The sequence below is a fragment of the Clupea harengus genome, unplaced genomic scaffold, assembly GCF_900700415.2.
Source record: "Clupea harengus unplaced genomic scaffold, Ch_v2.0.2, whole genome shotgun sequence".
NCBI classification, from domain to species: Eukaryota; Metazoa; Chordata; class Actinopteri; order Clupeiformes; family Clupeidae; genus Clupea; species Clupea harengus.
Window position 1 is genome coordinate 1 of NW_024880513.1, and position 23,267 is coordinate 23,267.

Here is a 23,267-nt window from a genome sequence, read left to right on the forward strand (position 1 = left end):
GAGAGCAGATGAAGAGCAAAGGGTAGGGGGAGGGGGAGGGGGGGAGGAAGAGCAACATTCATTAGCAGAGAAGAAAACAGGCAGAGAGGAGGGGGAAGCCAGATCAGAACATCAACAAGCAGGAACATATAAGTGAGCAAGCGACAGAAGCAAAAGGAGAGGCCTAGAAAGGGCGCAAAACTTTAAAGGCAACTGTGAAATGCTGTCAGCAGATCTAAAGATTTTAAAGCAACATGTGTCGGGGGATTTTCATGTTAAATACATGGTTTGAGGTTTCCCGTTTATTTGGTTATTCATAAAATACGGTGTTGCTGAAGAAAGATGTGCTAGTCACGTAGTGGTACAAGGGCTAATATTAGTGCACAACTTGACTTGCAAATGAATGACTACGCACACCGAAGACTAAACCAGACTGGTGAGAGGTGATCCAGCATTAGCATTAGCATATACACTGTTATGGTCAGGCCATGAAAGATGACTAAGTTCATAAACGTTCCCCCAGTTCCAGCCTGATAAAAATACACTGGTCTGTTGACGAGGCTAGATAAATATGCAGCAGCTCTGTTTGTTGTGGTCTGGTGTCTGGAAATTCATAGACCACTGTTAAAACACTATGAATAGCATTAGCAGTACACTTCTTGTCCAGGAATGCTATCTTATCACACATGCTCTGTTTCATGTAAAGACACCAAACTGGTCACTGGGCCCAGCAACTAGTGTAAGTGATTCATGTGTGTGTGTGTGTTTGTGTGTGTGTGCGTGTGTGTGTGCGTGTGTGTGTGTGTGTGTGTGTGTGTGTGTTTGTGTGTGTGTGCGTGGGTGTGTGTGTGTGTGTGTGTGTGTGTGTGTGTGTGTGTGTGTGTGTGTGTGTGTGTGTGTGTGTGTGTGTGTTTGTGTGTGTGTGTGTGTGTGTGTGCATGTGTGCTATCTGTAATCGTCTGAAACGTGACGGGGTTCTGGCACAGACTTTTCTAAGTTATGACTGGAGGAGCTGCTCGCTAGAGCGTGCTGAAACAGTGATCTGGGAAGCTTCATCAGTCGTAAAGGCATGTGCGCACAGAGCTAAGGAAACTATCTCTGTCTAAAGTCATAACCCTCCGACAGTGGACTAGAAAACTATTATTGTAGCCACATTACAATATCCACAATGACCTTCTAGGTTGTTAGGCCTTAAATAAACACCAATCTCGCATAAACTAGATGCTGGAACTATGTAAAAATATATCAGCATAATGTCTTAAAGTAATGATAGTTAAGTTAATTAAGATAGTTAAGCGAAACCTGTGATGCTTACCTGTTGCCTCTGATAGGCAGAAAAGGTTTTCTCAAGGTCATCTAGGTCCAGGATTTTGAAGACCTTCCCATCATCCATGTCTGACCATACAGTGCCCTCGAGCTTGTTCTGCGGGACAGACGTACAGTATAAACTACCAGCAGACATCAGAGGGTTCAAAGGCAACCCCACAAAAGACCTCTGTTCCACCAAATGAGTTTGTCACACAAACACACACTAGCAAAGATAAACAGGGAGCCTAAAGGCCAGGAAAACAAAGACTACTTCATAGATACTTTACAGTACACAGACACCGTATTGAACTATTGACAAAATGTAACCCTCACAAAACCCTACAGCAGATTTGACTTGTTTGTCAGTTATTCTTTTTGGGCTGGCAAAGGAGATAAGGCCACAGAGGCCTCCTTACAAGAACCGTCTATTTTCTGTGCCAACGGATCAATGGGAAGAGATGAGAGTCACACGATAATAGTAATTCCTGTGAGGAACAGGCATCTACAGGCACAAATAAGGACCTCTATCCAGCGGGAAATTATTTTCTTCAAGGCTCCTACCTAAAAAACAAGCAAACTCACCTCTGCTATTTTGGCCCAGTTGAACGACTTGAGGGGGTTCGAGGGCTGAGGGATGTTCTTCTTTTTCAGGGCCGATCCCAGCATACCTCCAGGAAGAGGGGGGCAACCGAAGGGTGCCATGCCCGGCGGAGGTGGGGGTCCACCGGGTGGAGGTGGTGGCGGAGGAGGCCCCATCCCTGGTGGTGGCGGTGGGGGTGGAGGGGGTATTCCTGCTGGGCAAGGAGGGGGTGGTATGGGGCCCCCTGGGGCAATAACAGGTGGTCCTCCAGGGACACTGGAGCTTGCCCTCTGTAAGGGGGGGGGGGCAGTCATATGGAGAGATTATTGAAACTATAACACATTACACAAGTTACTTCTACCCACTACAATGAAAAGTGCTAGCTTAGTATTTCCTAAGCTACTTAAAGTGGCTGAGCTTTTCAATTATGGCATGTAACTTTTCTAATATTTCAGTATTAGTTATTTCATGTCAGTCCATTTTTGTGTGCGCACCCGTGTGCAATGCCTATGCAGAATGAACAAATATGCAAGCCTGAACAGTATGCATAAGCTGTCATTACTGTACATACCATCCAAATGCCATCCAAATACATAACGATGGGTGGCACAACATATTCACCCATTTACTCAGTTGATGCCCAAGTCATGGTCACGGTAAACACTATTAAAAGGGCAATATCTCTGATGGCTATATAACGTGCTTGTGTCTTAAACTATGGACTCTAGTGGACACAGGATTAGGCGGATGACGTACTGAGCTGAGGTCGTGCAGCTGGGCGGAGAGGTCAGTGACTTGCTGCTTGACCATCCTGTGATCAGTGGCCTCCCTCTCCAGCTTGTCTTTCATCTTGTTGAGGGTCTGCATCATCTCCTCCTTCTCCTGGGCCTTGGCCTCGCACTCGCGCTCCTTCTTCTCCAGCTTCTGCTGGAGCTCATGATGCTCTGATAGAGGGGTAGGGGAGCCAGGCGCGCGCACACACACCACACACACACACACACACAACACACACACACACACACACACACACACACACAGAGATCCAGACAAACACAACCATGTAGACAAATACACACACACACACAGGCACAGACACACACACAAAAATACACGCACAAAAACACAGAGAGATCTGGTTCATTTCTCCAACCACGGCTCAAACCATTATGAGTAAAACCACAACACTGGCACCAGATCAGTCGCCATCTAATGGTAGTGGGTTTACCATGGACCCACTAAGACAAGTGGATAGGATCAGTTTCTGAAACAAGGATTAGGCCTCTGCTCTGACAAACTACTGTTTTCAAAGCACATATTTCATCGGAAATATTAGACTGGCCTCAATACCTATGCAGGAATTTGGCCCTGTGTAATCAACAAGAGATTGGAAGTTTAAATCAGGTGAGACATTGGCCACAGGAAGAGATTGGCCAACTAAGGCTAGGCTTGGTACAGACTCAAGTGTGCAGTGAGCCTATCAGTAGCACTTGACCATCGTCACCTTGTGATGGACAAATAAAATGCTAATCTGGAGTACTGGCTTCAGTTGCCCCTCGTGGGTTTAGGGTAATCTGCATCAGAATGTGCCATTGCCAAGGCAGTGGGACAAAAACATTTCACAACACGCAACACTGGCCTTGGTACTGTTTTTGGACATACCAAACATGACAAACATTAGAGGCTTCACTCAAGGTCTGCCGTTTCTGTGTGTGTGTGTGTGTGTGTGTGTGTGTGTGTGTGTGTGTGTGTGTGTGTGTGTGTGTGTGTGTGTGTGTGTGTGAGTGAGTGAGAGAGACAGAGATAGACAGAGGTGGAGAGAGACTTCACTAAAGGCCTTCTCTCTTTTTTTCTCTGGAGTATGTGTGGGTTTGTCTGTTTGTCTGTCTAATCAGAATGTTGAGCAACCTTTTCCCACATTTTCCCATGGAAACACGACAAGGTTAGTTTTGCTGTACCTTTTCTCATCTTTTCAGCCTGTTCTTTCCACTGCTTCACTTCATTCTCATTGACAAGCCTAAAGAAAGACAGGCGGACGGAGATAGAAAGAGAGAGAGAGAGAGAGAGAGAGAAGAGAGAGAGTGACAAGGGGAAAGCGGGTGAGATTTGGGTAGCTAGTGATTTATCACACTTACGAAGAGGAGAACTCATTAATTATGCATTCATAATCCTACAAGACAGCAGGAGAGCCCCTCCAAAGCCTTCAACAGGAAAAAACTCTCCCTCAGTCCAACCAATTACAGTTCAGCTGTTCATCTGATAGCAAGGCCCTAAGAAGGCATCAGTAGATTGAGATGTACTCCTTATTATGATGCAATTGTTTTTAGTGTATTAAACAAAACACGGGCCACCTCAGAGAGATTTCCTTCTTGCAGATTATAAGAGGCAGGATTATATTTCCCCCCAAATCAAAATCGCTCCAATCCCAGGCAGATTGGCCAACTGACAGGCAGATTTGGGAGGGCTTAAGGCTTTAGAGCTTAGGATATTAATAATGGAAAATAAGGAGGAGGATAGAGGGAATGGGGCCATTGGAGTAACAGCCTCCTTTCACCGTGCCTTGTGTCAGGCTACACATTCATGGCATTACAAGATATATGCAATATACTGTAGGTATGTCTGGGCTGAGTTAAACTATAAACCCTATCCAGTTTCTGCATTCTGCTACCTGTGTTTGGTTTACGACTCATTTCTGTTTTCAATCAATCGATTTTGAACGAAAACACTATTCAGTTGCGCAAAACTCTATTCAGTTGACTTTTATTAAACTGAACAGCAGTAGACTGAATACTAAATGTGGATAACCGATTTCCGCCACTCACATTCGCACCACGTTCTTCACGTTGAAGTTCTCCAGAGGAGCCACGTCCGGGTCGTGACCTTTGTCATTCTGCAGGACGATCTGCTGGACGATGCGGTCCAGGAGGAGCCAGTACTGCACGGTGTTCCCATTGCGCTTACCTGCAGGCACATTGCATACAGGGGGAGGACACACACATCAGTCAGCAGCCATGACTGCCACAATACAACCGCACAGACTCAAAATACACCCACACCAGCAGTCAATATAACCCCACAATAACAGCCACAGAGCACAGGGAGTAGAGGAGATAATACAGTCAGACAATACATCCACTGTTAAAGGAAGGGAGGTTAAAAAAAACGTTATAGTCTAATAGGGAGTACGGGATGCAATATAGTTGGACTATAAATCAACTGTTAAATAGAGGGAGTATAATAAAACATACAGACAGACACAATCTATACAATATAGGGAGTATGGGAGTTGATACAATAAAACACACATTATTCACCTAGCTTAGCAACTGCATAGAACAACAGGGTGAGAAACACAATGTCCACAGAAGAGGGGATGGAACAGAGGACTATGTGAATCTGTCAGACACTGTGTATACATATGACACAAAAAGATGGCTGCACAGATGCACTAGTGTCTTCCATGTTAGCTGAAGTAGTCTACTTTCTCACAGGCACAGTGTTCACTGAAGTTTTGTATACCTTAGCCAGATTTTAATGAGCTAAGCTCGCAGTCTAAATCTATTAGGACATTTATAAGAGTTTCATTTGGACGGCTACTTCACATAAATCCGAATGAGTCACAGATAGAAAGGAATGGCGCTTGAGTCGACTTTCACAGCAGTCAAATACAGTTACTTTCCACCATGAAATATTTTCAGAACACTGTCCTTACTCCAGTACAATGTTTGACTCCGTACCAAACTCTGTTTTTAACTAAGCTAACGCTAATCGATAACACAAGGGCTTGTGGGACTGCCCTTAGAGAGTGCAGACGTGAACATCTCCACAAATGATTCGCTCTGTCTAAAGAATGAAAACAACGTGCATGAGAAATCAATGAGGTTTTTTTTTTCTCAATGTAGCTCTTAAGCCTTCATTTGAACTGGTGGGAAAATCAACACTTTGCCAATGTGATAACAGCCTTAATGACCCTCATGTGATACTGCAGATGTGATATAGCAATGGGTTGTGAACAAAGTAAACTGTTGACCTCACTTTTCGTTTGAACATTTTTGGCTGTCAGAAGGCCCTATTGGATTGGAAGCGAACTTGTAAATATGTCAGTCATCTATCTTTTGTTCTCAGCGGTTTAAGTGTTGCCATTAAAATATGCTAGCATACCTCACCCTCCTAATACTTGTTCATATCACTCTGATAACACTACTATAATCACACCTGCTTGAGTAATCATTCAGATAGTTTTATAAAACCAGCTCTTTTAACTAACCTACCACCGGTCTGAAGGTATCATAGCATTGCAATATTGCAAATTGCTAATATGCAATGAATGATATAGCATAGCCATATTCCATAGTAACTCACGTAAATAAAAACTCACAAACAAAGTATATGTTGTATGTTAAGCTATATGCTCTGGTAAATAAAACCGTTAGTATAACGGGAAACTGATAAAACCATAAGAGGTGACACAGGTCTGAGGGAATCACAAATGTTGTCATATGCAGTGTTAAATAAAAACAGTTCAGGTGTAACTTGAGCAAACTCACAGGGCATGTGCAGACAGTGCTGTAGAATGGAGAGAAAGTGCGGGTGCGCTTCTGTGTGGTTTATCCTCTTGCGGATGAGTTCAAACACCTGAGTGGCGCTTTTCGTGTCTATGTGCACCTACATACAGAGAGAGAGAGAGAGATAAAACTACTGCCTTTACCTGCCATATATATTTATTGATGTACTCAGAAAAGTACAAAGAGGGAAGGTGCAGTGACCAAACACTCTTAGCATTTCATAAGGATTAGCATTTTATTCTGTTACATCCTGCGATTAGCATTTTATTCTGTTCCATCCTGCGATTAGCAACATCTATGCTATTTGCATTTGCTTTATCTGGCATATAGTAAAAAGTTAATGTAAGGCTTAATTTGATTAATGAGAGCAAACTGGTTAAAAAAACGAATTCACTGTAGAAGCAAAGAAGAACTCTTACGGAGTCGAAGCGTTTCGCCAGACTCAATTCATCTTCATTTCTCAGCATTTCAAAGTAATCCAAATGCCTAAGGAACAAAAAAAAAAGTACGAATATGAAGCAGAGTTTTTTGGTTATGTTTCATGTTTTAGATAAATGAATAAGTATAGTGTTATACACATTTCTTTGAGGAGAATTAAGATATGTGTGTTGTGATACACCACACGAAACAATGCCAAAATGCCGACTGCAATTCCATTCACTGGGAAATGTTATGTTTTCATTCCTAGCTTACTGGCATCACATGTTAAGAGCCGTAGGGGGTGATCTGAATGCGTGGAGCCTCATGTCTTCACCAGAGTGTGTAAACTAACCGGTCTAGCGTGGAGTTCTCGTGTGTGCGCAGTTTATCAATGACTGGTTGGATGCCCAGCATCAGGAACTCATAGCGCAAGTGAATCCTGAACTCCAGACTTGTCTACGGAGTGAGACAGACAGAGAAAGAGACAGAAATAAAACAGACAGGAAAGAGAGGGGAGAGAAAAATGCACCCGTCAGCACAGGCAAAGGAAGCAATCCTACAACACAATAAATATTTCAGTCCCTCCATGACATATCAAGGAGACCACACATTTCATGTACACAGAGTTATAATACCCCTGGTCGTGTTTAATCATTTTAGGAGCAGTGATATCTGCACAGGACTGAGGATGACGAGGGTACACAGTGACGAAGAGGACTCACCTCTCCGGCTCCCTGGCTGAGGATGGCGTTGATGAACGACATGATGGCGGTCTTGAGGTTCACCTCATCCCGGTAACGACCTGTGCTCCTGTCCAGGTCAGTCATGAGACTCTAGAGGCAAGAGACAAATCAACGGTCACAGGTATTCTAATATATGGCTTACACTAGTAAAATCATCACCACACATGAAATCAGCAGTGCAACAACACAAAGAACCTTTCGAACGTTAGCTAAACTGCAGGTTTCAAAAAAGTCAGTAGTACTTCATCTTAAATATCTTTCCTAAGGTACTTTCCTTATGCTAAACTGCTATACCATGACACTGGCCATACACTTCAAAAGTCACAAGTACAAAATATGAAGGAGCTTCATGGTTTTATGAATGCATCTTCAGCTGGGCATATCTGTGCATGTACATCATAAATCTCATTAACACTAATTTGATATTCAACACTTCTTGATTTCAGCTCAATTCCCTTCAATCAATTCAAACTCAACAGAAATTAATTTACAGCTACACCCTCCTCCTTCCTATAAACCACAAACGGGTGCCCACCTGAAAGCGCGTCCTCTCGCTGGCAAACTTCTGGTAGTGCAGCATGGCCTCCAGGATCTTCTTGTGCCCGCCGGGCACCAGGCACACGGCGCCCATGATCTCCAGCACTGCCACCTTGGTCTTCACGTTCTCCGTGGCCAGGCTCTGGGCGATTATGTTGATGCTCTCAGTGTGAGAGAGAACGTGAGCACGACCCTGAGAGACGAACAACAACAAAAATCACTTTTACTTTTTCACTTTAACTACACCCACTTACTACTATCACACATCACAACGCATAAAGGCCAGATCAGCCTCTGTCTAACCATGTCTGGTGTGTGTTCAGTAACTGTGAGTTGTTTACATGTGGCATGTTCAGTACCTGTGAGTTGTTCATGTGTTGTGTATTCAGTACCTGTGAGTTGTTCATGTGTGGTGTGTGTTCAGTACCTGTGAGTTGTTCATATGTGGTGTGTGTTCAGTAACTGTGTTGTTCATGTGTGTTGTGTGTTCAGTACCTACAAGTTGTTCATGTGTGGTGTGTGTTCAGTAACTGTGTTGTTCATGTGTGTTGTGTGTTCAGTACCTACAAGTTGTTCATGTGTGGTGTGTGTTCAGTAACTGTGTTGTTCATGTGTGGTGTGTGTTCAGTAACTGTTGTTCATGTGTGTTGTGTGTTCAGTACCTACAAGTTGTTCATGTGTGTTGTGTGTTCAGTACCTACAAGTTGTTCATGTGTGGTGTGTGTTCAGTACCTGCGAGTTGTTCATGTGTGGTGTGTGTTCAGTACCTGCGAGTTGTTCATGTGTGGTGTGTGTTCAGTAACTGTGAGTTGTTCATGTGTGTTGTGTGTTCAGTAACTGTGTTGTTCATGTGTGGTGTGTGTTCAGTACCTGCGAGTTGTTCATGAGGGCTTTGATGCAGCCGATGAGCGAGGTGTGGATCTGAGACTCTGTCGTCTCATAGTCCATCGTGCGGAGGAAGTTGAGGACGCAGGTCAGACCATCCAGGTCTATGAAGCGCGTCACAAACCTGCAGAGGTCAAGGAGACACATCACATGTTTACGCAAAACAACCAGTGACATCATGTCTTCCTAACCTTGCAGAAACTATTTTAATTTACACTATTTTTCATTCATCTGGAAATACAATGTGCCATTTCTGAAACAAAACGACATTGTGCTAAGTGAATTATTACAGCGACAAGACCAACACCTGCGTGAGGAAGAGAAAAATCCCTCTAAAGTTAGAACCATAAACAAATTCTCCTTCCTTTGAGGCCTAATGAAAAACAAATGAAGCGGGGTTTCTGTGTTCGTTTGTACAGCGCTACAAAAACACAGGTTGGACATCAATTACATGCATGTGTCTAAACATCATCGAGCTTTAATAAAGCGGCGAAAATGCCCGGCTTTGATGACGGTAAAACACGGGCCGGTGGAAACATAAACATCTTCACGTTACGGTCAGGCACCATTTATCTTAGCGAAAACACACTGCGAAGCAGGGAAAAGTTCATTGGTGACCTAATGCTAACACCTCTGGGGTCACAGAGGTCATAGGTGAAGGGTGAAAGAGAAGTTGTTGACTTAACTTCCATAAGAGCTTTATTGCTTTGGAGCATGTTCGAGTGTTGAGTTGTGGGATGCTGTGTCGTGCTAACTGTTGTGTCCTGTGCTGCATTGTGTTGTATTGTGTAGAGTTGTATTGTGTAGAGTTGCGTAGTGCTGTGTTGTGTAGTGTTGTGTTGTATTGTGTAGAGTTGCGTAGTGCTGTGTTGTGTTGCGTTGTGTTGTGTTGTGTTGTGTTGTGTTGTGCTGTGTTGTGTTGCATAGTGTAGTGTTGTGTTGTATTGTGTAGAGTTGCGTAGTGCTGTGTTGTGTTGTGCTGTGTTGTGTTGCATAGTGTAGTGTTGTGTTGTATTGTGTAGAGTTGCGTAGTGTTGTGTTGTGTTGTGGGACGTTGTGTGTAGTTTCGTGCTTGTGCTTATTGAGAAGTATACATTACCAATCCGACATTCTCAATGAGCAATGTGAATACCACTACTCAAACATCTTTATTGTTCTCTACGATTCACTTTTCCATTGTGTGTTGTATTGTGTTGTTCAGTGTTGTGTTGTGTTGTGTTGTGTTGTGTTGTTCAGTGTTGTGTTGTGTTGTTCAGTGTTGTGTTGTGTAATGTTGTGTTGTGTTGTGTAATGTTGTTCAGTGTTGTGTTGTGTTGTTCAGTGTTGTGTTGTGTTGTTCAGTGTTGTGTTGTGTCTGTTGTGTTGTGTTGTGTTGTGTTGTGTAGTGTTGTGTTGTGTTGTGTTGTGTTGTTCAGTGTTGTGTTGTTCAGTGTTGTGTTGTTCAGTGTTGTGTTGTGTTGTGTAATGTTGTTCAGTGTTGTGTTGTGTTGTGTTTCAGACTGTACTATAGCTGTATGTGTGGGCTACGCCTGAGAAGCAGTCGAGCTCAGCACTACAGTAGAAAGACGAGCGATGAATCAGCTATTAGCACACTAATGATGATAAATGGCCCTGGCTTCAATCAACACAGTCAGAACCCTCCAAACTGTGGGTCTCACACACACACACACACACACACACACACACACACACACGAACACACACACACACGAACACACACACACACACACACACACACACACACACACACACACGAACACAAACAAACACGCACACACACACCAAATACTAGGTCATCAGCATGTATGAGGTTATAATGAGTCAATTAATTAGGGTCACACAATCAATACCATAACTTGTGTTTGTGTATAGCATGGCAACGTGTTTGTGTGTGTGTGTGTGTGTGTGTGTGTGTGTGTGTGTGGGTGTGTGCGTGTGTGTGCATGTGTGTTTGTGTGTGTGTATGTGTGTATGTGTGTATGTGTGTGTGTGTGTGTGTGTGTGTGCGTGCGTGCGTGCGTGCGTGCGTGCGTGTGTGTGTGTGTGTGTGTAGGAGAGTGTTTTACCTCATGGGCTGCGTGCGCAGAGCCGTCTTCAGGCTCTCAATGGTCTTGTTCCTCTCCTCCTCATCCTCCTTCTCCAAGGCCAGGAGAGTCTTCCTCTGTGGAGGCAGACACACAGCCATTCAGAACTACAAAGGCTTCACAGAGCATTACACACACACACACACACACATATATACAGACATACCTGAGAAGGCATTCATGACAGCTGGGACAGTTAAATTGGCTCTGAAATTAATGTGCTGAAACATAAATGTATCATCACTTACTGAAGCTCAGGCAATGGTGTGTGAAATTCATGTGGTGTGTGGATGTGTGTGTGTGTGTGTGGGGGGGGGCTGGTCTCTGATGGTGGGGGCAGGCATTTGCAGTTAAAGACAGAGTTATGGGCACAAGCTGAACTCTGATTCTCAGACCATTTGTCCCATTCAGTGGCCAAGTAAAGGGAGGGAACCTGTGGTCCGACCCCCAATCTCTCATTCCCCCCCCTCCACATACGCACAAAAATGCACTCAAACACATACACAAAGAGCCATGCTTGTGTATACAGACACACACATACTCACACAAAAACACAACTTCATAAAGAGCCCTCCACATAGACAGCCAGACACACACACACACATACACACACATAAACACACACACACAGACATAACACACTGGCCTCTTTTCTCAGTGTTATTTTAAGAAGAAAACTGGGCTTTTTCTGGACCTCCAAGGGGCAATGTCCATGACCCAGGCAATCAGTAAATCACCACAGAGAATCACAGGGAATTACTGAACTATAAACTCCTCAGCATTTCTTATGCCGTCAAATGTCTGTGTGTGTGTGTGTGTGTGTGTGTGTGTGTGTGTGTGTGTGTGTGTATGTGTGTGTATGTGTGTGCGTGTGTGTATGTGTGTACGTGTGTGTGTGTGCGTATGTGTATATGTCTGTGTCTGTCAGTGTGTTTCTGAGTGTGTGTGTGTGTGTGTGTCTCAGCAACTATCTAAGCAAGTGGGTTCAAGTTTATGGATTCTCATCTGATCTCCTCTGTTTTTGGCTAAAAAACCTGCAGCCTTCTTTCGTTTCAGTATGGGAATCTGGATGTTAGTTTATGATTGGGAGAGCATCCAGAGAATGCAGAGAGAGAGAGAGAGAGAGAGATGGTGGAAAACAGGGAGGGATCCATGTCTCACAGCTTAATGACCAACATTTCCCTCATTTCGTTTAGATTGTCAGTGATAAGATAAACAGTCTGTCTGTTTTACACTGGAGAAATGCAATGGAAATGCACACAGTAGATTTGGCCTGCTGAACACGTATCAGAAACGCACCCGGTCTGTGCCAACTCTAGCTACGGCGTAAAGCCAGGCTAGCTGACTCTCTGGCTCTCGGTTAGCTTCGGGTGAGAGGATGTGGACTCAGATATAGGCTCCATTCTGTTTTCTGACTTATTTTTTTCGTTCTTGATAACCATCCGTACATACCAAAACTTAAATGCCTTTCAAACTCATTTCAGCAACAAAATTAAATGAATTCCTGTTATGTGCAGAGCTACATACTTTAACCTTGTACTGGTACAGTGTGTTTCTTTCTGTGACCTGGTTCATAAACCCTCATTTCCCACAGTTTAGTCGAGGCATGGACTCCATACGGCACCCTACTGCCACCTCTTCCCCCCGGTAAACGACGCACAGGCACCCGCTGTTCACATGATGTACAAGAAAAACTTGATTTTCTCCAGACCAGGCCACCTTCTTCCATTGCTCCATGGTCCAGTTCACATGCCCATTGCAGGCTCTTCCAGTGGTGGACATGGGGTCAGCATGTGCAGACTGACCAGTCTGCGATGCACTGTGCATTCTGACACCTTTCTATCATAGCCAGCATTGAGGTTTTCCACAATTTGTGCTACGGTAGCTCTTCTTTGGGCCACAGTCTTCATTCCCCAAGCGTGTCTAATGAGCCTTGGGCGCCCGTGACCCTGTCATCGGTTTACCGGTGGCCCTTCCTTGGACCATTTTTGGTAGGTACCAACTGCACTGCATACAAGGAACACCCAACAAGACCTGCTGTTTTGGAGATGCCTGACCTAGTCATGTAGCCATCACAAGTTGGCCCTGGCCAAAGTCGCTCAGATCCTTACGCTTGCCCATTTTTCCTGCTTCTGAACGGTTCTAAACTTCCTGCCTGATACATCCCACCCCTTGACAGATGTCACTGTAACAAGACGATCAATGCTATTCTCCTCACCTGTCAGTGGTGTTGATGTTGTGGCTGACCTGCGTGCACTGGCAGTATAAGCACATAGACCCAAACATGTTCCACATTCCATCCCAGCATGCACTCTTGAGGACTTATTTACCTGAACATGACTTCACACATACTTTCGGGTCTTTTAAGGGAGTGCAGACACCACTTTCAATAATGTTTATTTGACCCACAGTTCTGTTTTACAGCATCGCTTAGGTGGGGGACAACACTTGAGTATGTGACAGGGCTTGTCTGAATATATAGCCTATATCATATACCACATGTCCAGCTCCATATATATATATGTATACTCACGGCAGCCATGGAGTTGATCTGGTCAATGTAGTACTCAGGCCAGCTGGTCGCACCCTTATTCTCCTCCTGTTCCTAGACAGGCAAGCGTGGGAGAAAGAAAGAGTTATGGACATGTCTATCCACATAGCTCACACATAAATACACTGGCTGAACACAGATGCACGCACACACACACACACACACACACACACAAACACACACACACACACACACAAACACACACACACACACACACACAGTCATACACACAGATAAAAGCACGCATGATATACTGTGCGGCACTTAGACTTGGCCAGTTCACACACACACGCTCACACACACACACACACACACACACACACACACACAGGTCTCTTAATTTTTCACTCCATTCCCAGACTCAGTCGGCCCCTCCTCATCGCCCGTCTGCAGTTCTGGTCCAAAGCTCTAAAGCCCCTCGAAGCCTGAGATCCCCCCCCCGCCCTCCCCATGTCCACCAGGACAGCTCTGCTTTCCCACAATCCCCTCCAGGAGCGGTGCTCCACCGCTGAGCTCCAGGCCTGACGAGGTGTGAGAGCGAGGCTTTCAGCTTCACCTCATGTCTTTATCAGTCTGACTCTCTTCTCTCCTCTCCACACGGCCCCTGTCACCAGCTTTCTCTATCCATTCACTCTTTCTCTACCATTCCTGGTCTAGTTCTTCTATTTCTATGTCTTTATGGGCCGGTCTCTCTTCTCTCTGTCCCCACTTTCTCTCTCTCTCTTCTTCACACAGCCCATCACCAGCTTTTTTGGCCTCCTTACTCTTTCTCTTTATTTCCATCTCCACCTCTCCTGCATTCATTCCCTTTCTTTCCTTTCACTCTTTCTCCACTTTTCATCTTCTCTTTCTCCTCTTCACCTCTCCTCTTGTGCTTGAGCTTTCCACTCCCTCGCTACTTCTCTATCCCTCTAGCTACTGTATGTACAGAATGCATCTCCAAGTCTCCAGCTCCACTTTGTGAATAGGGTCTGGCCATGCTCCATTGATAGATAGATAGATAGATAGATGGATACTTTATTAATCCCGAGGGAAATTTAGGTCATCCAGTAGCTTATACACATATACACTTATACACCTCACCGACATACATACATAAATCACATATACATACACATAGGGAGAACATATTCACACAGAGTGGGACTGGGGGGACTGTTTCCAGTCGTTGTATCCTAATGGGTTCAGATTCATTTTTGAAACCACTGGACCAGCCTTTAACCAATCAGTATGGACCAGTATGGGATTGCTATACTTCCTTCTTCTCCACTAACGGTGCAAGCTGATATATATTAGCCTTTTTCCCAAACCCAGTTGGCAGTAAGGAAACAATGTCTTTGCCCATGATGAATACATTTACACATTCTTCTTCCTCCGGCTTCAATTCTTCACTTGCTAGCGCGGCTAATACTGGTTACCGGTAAACAGTTCAATTTTTCGTTTGCTAGCGTGGCTAATACTGTTTACCGGTGAACACTATTAGCAACGCTAGCAAACAAAGAATTGAATTGATATATATCCATTTGCTCTCCATTGTATATTCTTCTCACCATTTCTTTCTCTTTCCCTCCTTCCCCTTTCTCTCTCTCTCTCTCTCTCTCTCTCTCTCTCTCTCTCTCTCTGTTTGCCATCTCCATCACACACCTGTTTGTTTGTTCTCCTCATGCACTGGGCTTGTGTTGACTGTTAACTGAGTGATGAAGCTCTAGGGGTCAATTTCAAAAAAGGTTTCTGATGAAACTCTGGGAGTCAAAGCGAATGTGTTATATACGTGCCAATATTTAACATGTCTTTAAAGAGAAACTCACCCTTTTAAAATGCCAAATAACTGACTAACCCTGGAAAACAACACCATTGTGTATTGCGCTATGTGCAAATCTGTGTGATATATGTATGTTCTCAGGCCCTAACTCTGCGTGAGTTTGAAGTTTGTGTTGGTGGTTACATGAAGCACGTAAACAGCCCTCACTCTTCGTTCCCAGAAATTCTTCTTGTCAATCTTAACAAGTGCGCCTATTGTTTTATAGCCAGGTTCAGCAATTATGCAATTTAGACAGACGGTTTAGGGCCGTGGAAGTTAACCCGAGGGCGGGAGAGAGAGACTGAGAGACAGACAGACTGAGGCTTAATCTTACGCTTATCCACAGGAGTGAAAAGAGAGATAGACAGAGCAACAGAGGAAAAGAGGAGGAAAGAACCCATGAACCCGTGAACCCATTTGGGTTGAAGCACACACTCACACACACACACACTCACACACTCACATTCACAGGCGTGTACACACTCACACACTCACACACACACATACACAGGCGTGTACACACACATACACATACACAGGCGTGTACACACACACATACCAACACACACACACACATACACATACACAGGCGAGTACACACACACATACCAACACACACATACACATACACAGGCGCTCGCACACACAAACACACAGACACACACACACACGCAGACAGAGCTGGGCCTGCAGACCACCTCTAAGGGGATGGTTTTATGGAGACGCTGCAGGTGTGGAGTGGTTACAGACGGCGCGATGGCCCACTGGTGCTGAAGGGGTCTGGACAGCAGGATACCCGCGGGATCCAGGAAAGAGCCCACTTAACCACTAACTAGTGCACTGGAAGGCTGCGAATGAGAACCAGACGCCAGCGCTTCACGGAGGCTGAGTGCTGCTGGCTCGGTGTGAGTGCGAGTGCGAGTGCGAGCGCGTCTGAGAGGGCTGCGGCCCCCAGTCTCATGTGGGGGATAAGGCCGAGCTGAAATGGGCCTCGACTGGACTCAGCAAGCTGAGCGGCCCACCTGGCACAGGTCTGGTTTGATTTGAGCTATTGTGCTCATGGTGTGACTGAGAATGACTTCATCTGGGCCAAACAGGAGTGTGTGTGTGTGTGTGTGTGTGTGTGTGTGTGTGTGTGTGTGTGTGTGTGTGTGTGTGTGTGTGTGTGTACGTGCGTGCGTGCGTGCGTGCGTGCGTGCGGGCGTGCGTGCGTGCGTGCGTGTGGGTGTACAACCATAGTGAAGGCATGCGGATGAATATGAGATGGCAGTAGAGTATTTTTGTGTAAACTTTACCCTGAAAGATGACACAGAAAGTGGATTTATCACAAACAGATGCAGAGATATCTGAGAATCTCTCCACTTCAGTCCCAGGTGAGAGGGTTGTCTCCAATTAGCTCCACATGGAGCACTACCTCTTAGAGGCCAGAACACCTCCAGAAAACCTGCTGGTCCAGTCCGATTGCTAGCAGATGCTCGACGGACAGGCTCAGAGACAGAACCTGCTTCAAACCACAAACTTAGCCGTTCTCGGAAACAGAGGAGGGAATTACCTAGCTGGCAAATATCTGAAGAATTTCCCCAAATTGAAAACACTTTTCTGCCTCCTACGGCTCCTCTTTCCATGGTGTCACCGTCTGTATCAGAGACTCTGTCTAAAACATGGAGGCCCAGACGAACCCACATCACCACACTCTACAACGGGGGGACACTGGATACAGTGTGGATGTGGCACGACATGGACACACTCCAACTCCGAGATGTAAACACATACGTTCTTCAACGACTACAGCAGGCTGGAAGTGTGAAAGAGAACCATTCAAAGCACACATCAGAGATTGTTCTCTTCTTTACTCTTCTCTCCTCTCTCTCTCCTCTCTCTCTTTCCTCTCTCTCTCTTCTTTACTCTACCGAACATGACAAAGACAATGACAATGACTACTGCTGATCAACACATTTATTGTGATCCGTCACCAGTTCCTCTCTGTTCCGTAGTGCAACTCTAAAGGCTAAACTCCCCTGCGAAGCTAAGGAGCCTTTTCAACAGTAGCTGCTGTTTGTACTCTCCATTAGCAATGCAAGAGAGCAAAGCTCTTCACACTGGCCAAAATAACAGGATGTCTTTACCCAATGCTCAAGACATCTGTTAATGTCACTTCTGTAGGCCTTCTGTTCCTCTCTTACTCATTCATGGGGAAAGCCTTTCTCCCTCTGTTGACACTATGTGGAACTCTGTGTGTGTGTGTGTGTGTGTGTGTCTGTGTGTGCGTGCGCGTGTGTGTGTGTATTAAAGTGTAAAGGAGAACTAATCAAAGTGCGGAGCAGACTTTGACTTCACTTTGTTTGGCTCACGGTGGGAGATTTATGCGTTCCCCTCGTGACAGATGAGATGTCTCTGCAGGAAACGGAGCCATTAAAGCAAACAGCTCCCTCCGACGCTAGGTAGAGCTAGCCTGCAGAATGCCAGCGGAGTGGAGGGGGGGGGGGGGGGGGGGACCAGAGAGGAGGACTTTGATGTGACGGCCAGTTGGAGAGGAGGGAGAGAGAGGAAGGAGAGAGGAAGGAGAGAGGAGAGAGGGAGGAGGAAGGGAGGGAGGGAGGGCAGGGGAGCGGTGTGCTTGTTGAGGTTGGTTGGCCCGTGTTTGGTCTGGCAGCTAGAATAAAGGAGCTCCTTCACGGCTTCGCTTTCGATTTCTTTCTCTCCTTTCTTTTTCTCTCGCTCAGTCTCTCCCTCCCTCTATCCCTTTCTCCTCTACCTCTCCCCTCGCCTTCTCGTTCTCTCTCTCTCTCTCTTTCTTTTCTCCACACCCTCTCTGCATCCCTCCTTCTCCTTCCATGTCCTTTCCTTTCTCCATGACTTTCCCCCTCTCTATTTCTCTCGTTTCCTCCCTCTCTCTCTCTCTCTCTCTCTCTCTCTCTCTCTCTCTCTCGCTCCTCTTCTTCCCTCTCTCAAAAGGCAGCTCATTTGTCTCCATTTGAATGAAAGTATTTGCAAAATGGAGAGAGGGGGGGGGAATTCACCTTTTTTATTTTCTACTCCTTGGTTGTCATGCTCTTGCCTCTCAGGCATTCCCTCCCACTGTTGCCCATATCCTCAGTCTGTTTCACACACACACACACACACACACACACACACACACACACACACACACACACACACACACACACACACACACACACACACACACACACATGCACTCAGGCTTCCTCATCAACACAGAGATCAGACAGGACTGGTTCTGCCACACGGGCCATGACACATGCACATGCATGCCCACACATTAGACACACCTCAGCACCCACGCACACACACACACACACACACACACACACACACACACACACACGCACACACGCACACACCACAGACACAGGAGCAACAAAGAAAACAACTAAGACAAAAGAAAGGGAAAGAGTGAGTGAAAGACAGACAGAGACAGACAGAAAGAGAGAGAGAGAGAGTGACAGAGAGAGAGGGAGAGACAGAAGAACAAAGAAGGAAAGAAAGAAAGAAAGAGGGTGGGTGGGGGCACAGGCTTACTTTCTTCTTGCTGCAGTAGATCTGCCACTTCTTCTCGGCTGGGAGAGCAAACATGGCCTCCCTGTGTTTCTCCGAGAGGTCCAGCTCATCCTGCGGGGCAAAGAGACACACATAGGGCATTCAGCATCGACGACAACACCTCCACCAAAACAAGCATCTGGCTAGAAACATGCACAATAGTGTAGAGACACACCACACACGTCAACAGTAAATGCAGTCTAGGAACCAATCCAGGAACCTGACAGGGCTTAAATTAGTTCAAGTCCATTAACCATCTATTAAGGTGCTATGTTAAGAGGCTGTTCAGCTTCTACCATGCATGGAATTTCTGATGTAAACTATCAGGGTGACTTTGTTGACAGGCTCAACTTGAGTGGAATAAAGGGATTCTTAAAAAGCAAAAATAAAACAGCTCTTGAGTCAATCATTTGGGGACACTGACTAAATATTTGGTTAGCTATTACTTACATTAAATGCGTAGGACCATTTCCTGGCTGGCAAATGTAACAAAACATCCAAACGGGACGCATAACATTGCCTGCAAAGACTCCAGATAGCCTGACTAACCACTAACCACTTTCCATATGAAAAACAACCTTTCAAACCAAAAATATGTCAAATGAGATGTTGAAAGATATATCACATCACACTTTGTCCATGGGTGCTTTTCTTTAGGTAAGCACTTCATTGACATGGCAAACCTCACCCAAAACACCAGTCTATGCTGGCCTTACCTCACACCCTTACCCCACAGAGAGGACAAACCACACACACACACACACACGCGCGCGCGGGCGCTCTGCCACACTTCATCCCCTTCAACACCCGCCACTGACGTGAAATCATTTTGCACGGGGGCGGCATCCCACAATTCCTTGGGATATGAGGTGCAAATTCCGTTGTGGCTGCCAAGGAGGTCGGGTGATGGAAACATTCAATTATTACCTGAGGAGCTCTCTGACCTCAGGCGAGCTGAGCGTTCCACCCTCACCGTCTCACCCAAAGAGCCGAGTCATTCGATCCAGATGTTTGGGTGTGAGTCTATTAGAGTCATGTGCATGTTATTAATGCCATTAAAAGCAATGTTACTAATTCCTCTCTGTTTTTCCTCCTCTCTCGCTCTCTGTCTCTATCGCTCTCTCTTTCTTCCTCTTCATCTCAAAGATCATCTGATGCTATCTTTCAACGGAGGAAATAGCTGACAAAGAGAGAGAGAGAAGCGCTGGAAAGAAATAGGCCAGCAGGAGACAGACAAAAGGAGGCTGACAATGAGAAGGAGGGCCTCACTGCAGTGTCGACCCCCAGATCTTAAACGGTCATGCATGCGCAAACACGCATACCAGAGATCTCACATCATGCAACCACCAGATGCCCCATCTCCAGTGCGATACGTCGGGGTCAAAGGTCGATCTTATCCAGATCTTTCTCCAACACCTTCTGCCTCTCCCTTTCCCCACACCCCCATCCGCCATGTTTTCACTGTCTCCCTGGTACAGATCTCGAGAACCGTGGAGGAAGCCTGAGAATGACATCTTTCAACAATCACTTGTCCTCACTTGGCCCTCTGGGGTCTATGTACGCCTGGCTATGCCAGTGAGTAGAGGGTGAGAGGTGGCCTCGAGGGATGCGGTTATTGGAAGAGCACGCAGCGCATTCATCAAATGTTGACAGTTCATTTATGTGGAGCAAGGGTGTAAATGCTGCAGACAGTCAACCATGTCATCGGCCAAGTCCATTCTCATCATCTGCTTCTGGTTGGCTATTTGAGGCCATCTGGGGTGCTTTCTCTCCGTCAGCACTGTGGCCACACTGTGTCATGACGTGAGTATGGCATACGGACATCTCTATAGTCACAACTTTTACTAACATGGGAAACAATAAATATGGACTATCTAAATAGCATTCATTCCTAGGCTTAGTTGCTCTCAGGAATGTAGAGTTATGTCTGTTTACTGTGTATCAACAAGTAGCCGCTGAGGAGCTCCAGCCTGTCACTATTCCTCGCCCTTTCGAGGTAAACTAAACATTTTCAACCTGGGCTACAAAACAACTAAAACAACTTCTGGCAAACAGGCAAAAACAGCCAGAAGAGGCCATACATGTCGCTTCTGTTTACACCACCCTGACTGACCTAAACTGCTGTTTAGGCAGAACCCAACACTTTGCTGACTGAAAGGCCCTGTGTTTGGAGACGGTGTTTAGGACAACAGCAGCATTTTAGCCTGACACTGTTTGACGTCTATGTCCTGGGGGCCCTTTTGTGAGGCCGCTCTTTAGGGACACAATGGCCACAGACGGCCAGTCAGCAGGTGGGCCCCGGGGTTCGGTACAGAGGGACTCCACTGAGCGCGTGCAGCACTGTGTGTGGGGCCCCAAACGGTCCCAAACGGCCCCCACAGCTACTGACACTGGGGTGGAGGGATCTGTCAGGCATCAGTCACACGCTCTCTCTCTCACATGAAAGAGAGAGAGAGAGAGAAAATGAAAGGAGGGAGAGAGAGAGGCAGATTGACAGAAAGGGAGAAGAAGAGGAAGAAAAAAGGGTGATAAGAAAGAGATGGGAAAGACAGAGATAAGAGGGAGAGAAAGTGGACGAAGAGACAAGAGTGGTAAAGAAAGAGAAAGATGATAGGTGGAGAGAGGGAGAGAAAAGAGAGAGAGGGAGACAGAAAGTGAAAGAGAGATGGACTGAATAGAGTCTGGGGAGGTAATGAGGAGATGAGCTCCTTTTGTCTGGCTCTCTTTAATGGCTCATTAGAGGAGAATGGCCAGCTTGTTTGGGGAAAACGGAAGCAATCGAGAGGAAGGGAGGGAAGGAGGGGAGAAACCAGTCTAGGCCTCTCTCCACTTCTCTTCTCTTCTTCATGGAGGAGCGAGCAACAGCAGTCGGGCCTTGCGTCTGGATTACATGACTGACAGCTTCTCACTCAAGACTCAAACACTGGGCCTCAGCTGCTGAAAGCAGACTTCCATTTGTCAAACTCACTCTGAGGCGGCGCACGTGTTTGCTGCGTATCTAAGGGCACTGCGTATCTAAGGGCACGTGCGTGCGCTCACACTGGAAGAACAGGGCTTCCATGTTTGTTTATGAATCATTGTCAGCGCTAATGCCAGAACAAAATCGCCTGAAGTCAAGATATCGCTTTCAACATGGCAAGCCGTCCAACCACCTGTCTGATCTCTTTAGCTTTGTTTGAGACACAACGCACCCCTTGTATTCACACATTTAGTGTTTTGAAATAGAAAACAAAAAACATTCTCGTCCAGATCTGTCTGATTCAATCAAGATGTTCGGATAAGTCATCCTCACTCAGGTGGACAGTTTGGTCTGATTACTTCTGTGATAGTGTTTTATGTTAACGTCAGCCTCATGGCCCATGCTGGGGGTTTTGTCTATTGTATCCTCAGGCAATATCCACTACGGCTCCTATTTCAGACTCAAAACATAAACTTTCTCCCATAGTCTAAAGGCCCCCTTTCAAACTTTCAAACCTTGGACCCAGAAAATGGCCAGTTGGATAGGTCAATGTCAATGTCAGTACATGTGGTAATAGTAACTGTTCATTCCACAAAGAGAGGGGGAGAAGAGAGAGAGAAAAGGAGAAGCTCTATCAGAGCGAGAGAGAAGTTTTCTCCTCATAAGGTTCCTCATGAACTCATTAGCAGAATAACAGACAAAGAGAAAGAGTAGGACCAACCGAAAGAAATGACAGTTAGCAATGACAGAGACCAAACCTGGTTAGTGCCCTGCTCATCCCTACCCACCGCCAGGCCCAGGCCCTGTGGCCCAAGTACCTACCACCAGCTCGGAGAACATGGCATCCAGCTCCTCGGCGGGGGGCATGGCAGCGCCGGCTCCATGGTCTGTAGGGTGAAGTTGCTGTCATGGCGCAGGCGGTAGGTGATCTCCGGGTGGTCGCTGCCCTTGAAGCAGCAGAAGATGAAGGACAGGCCCGCGCCGGACGCTTGCGCGGCGCCATGACGACGATGGGGTCGGCTGACGTCTTGCCCTGCCTACGTTAACTCAGCTGGCTTCGTCTAGGACCCCCTGCGAAGAGATGAGAGAAGAGAGAGAGAGAGAGAGAGAGAGAGAAGAGGGGAGAGAGTACATACATTACTAGAAGTCCCTTCCATAGTAAACAACTGAAGTCTTCTGACAACAAGCCTTTCCAACACAGTGGCACATGTAGTTAACACTGTTGATGAGTGACATCACTGAAAGCTAATTAGGAAAAAGTAGCCACTATGACATTTTAGGCATTTCATCATCCCAGTAC

At 46.0% G+C, this 23,267-nt stretch overlaps 1 pseudogene; it reads right to left on the bottom strand.

Moving 5' to 3' along the window:
* Positions 1-935: 935 nt before the first annotated feature.
* On the bottom strand, positions 936-22,970 carry LOC122132320 (annotated as a pseudogene).
* Between the last annotated feature and the right edge of the window lie 297 nt (positions 22,971-23,267).